A 1,607-nucleotide genomic window follows, 5' to 3' on the forward strand; every position below is an offset into this window, starting at 1 on the left:
ACAGCGTGTGTGGTGTCAAATGGGAGAGCGGTTTGCTGATGTCAACATTGTGAATCGAGAGGCCCATGGTGGGGCTGGGGTTATGGTATGGGCAGACGTATGTTATAGACAGTGAACGCAAGTGCATTTTATTGATGTTACTGTGATGAGATCCAGGAGGCCATTGTTGTGCCATTCACCCGAGACCATCACCTCACGTTGCAGCATTACAAAGCACAGCCCAATGTTGCAAGGATCTGTACACAATGCCCGGAAGCTGAAAACATCCCAGTCCTTGCATGGCCAGCATACTCACAAGACATGTCACCCATTCAGCATGTTTGGGATGCTGTGAATCGGCGTATAGGACAGCGTGTTCCAGTTTATGCCAATATCCAGCAACTTTGCACAGCCACTGAAAAGGACTGGACCAACATTCCTCAGGCCACAATCAACAACCAGATCAACTCTATGTGAAGGAGATGGTTGTCTCACCAGATACTGACTGCTTTTCTGACCCCGCCAGAACCCCAATAAAGCAAAATTGCACATTTCAGAGTGGCCTTTTATTGTGGGTAGCCTAAGGCACACCTGTGCAATAATCATGCTGTTTATTCAGCATCTTGATATGCCACACCTGTGAGGTAGGATGGACTATCTTGGCAAAAAAGAAGTGATCACTAACACAGATTTAGACAGATTTGTGAACAATATTTGAGAAGAATAGGTCTTTTGTGTATATAGTAAACGTTTTAGATCTTTGAATTCAAGTCATTAAAAATAGGAGCAAAAACAAGTGTTGCATTTATATTTTTGTTCAATACAGTACACAAAAAATATTCTTCCCCCTCATAATAATTGTGAATGATAAGTAAATGGTTTTAAAAAGCAATGCAATGTCCTTCCTGAATGGTCCATGCAACCCGCACGACAACAACAGGAGTCCGTCACATCTGCGCACTAGTTTATCTGTGTTAAAGGGCTCATACAGAAAAGTATTCCATGGCTATTAGGATAGGAGTACATTATACAGGTTCCACCAAGATTTAAAATCGGATTGCTGGATTCAAAGTCCACCTTATACTTTACATTTCTTTACTTAGTCTATTTTCATCTCTAATCTTTGTTTATTGTTTACCATTTTTAATGTACTGTACTGTCCTAAGCTTTGTCGTATTTTGTTTCGTCTTGTCTTCTGTTGGAAATAAGTGCCACCAAAATCTAGTTGTAGGAAGACAATAACAATAAAAATCTTTGAGTATTACACCATGGAACCTTTTACGAGCAATGTCAGGGTTTTGTAGGTGCCTTAGCGGTGCTGAGTATATTTTCATGCAGCTCAACGTTTATGAAGCAAGTTAGAATCTCCACAGGAAAAAAAAATACATTTTCCATACTTCAATTTTAAATGAATATTGTATAAATGTTGCTTTACACCTAGATTATGCTCTTACTGCCTCACTGCACTGGCTAACTCCTCCCAAAGATCAAGATTGGGCTTTAATCCCAATTTTTGTTTTACTACACAGAAAACTAGTCAACAAGAGTTCTGGTTTCTCACTCTCAGTAAAGCACTACCTCATATGGTTTCACATGTCAAGTTTTCAATACAGACAAACTATAAAACA

The sequence above is a fragment of the Nerophis ophidion genome, linkage group LG09 (genome assembly GCF_033978795.1).
Source record: "Nerophis ophidion isolate RoL-2023_Sa linkage group LG09, RoL_Noph_v1.0, whole genome shotgun sequence".
Taxonomy (NCBI): Eukaryota; Metazoa; Chordata; class Actinopteri; order Syngnathiformes; family Syngnathidae; genus Nerophis; species Nerophis ophidion.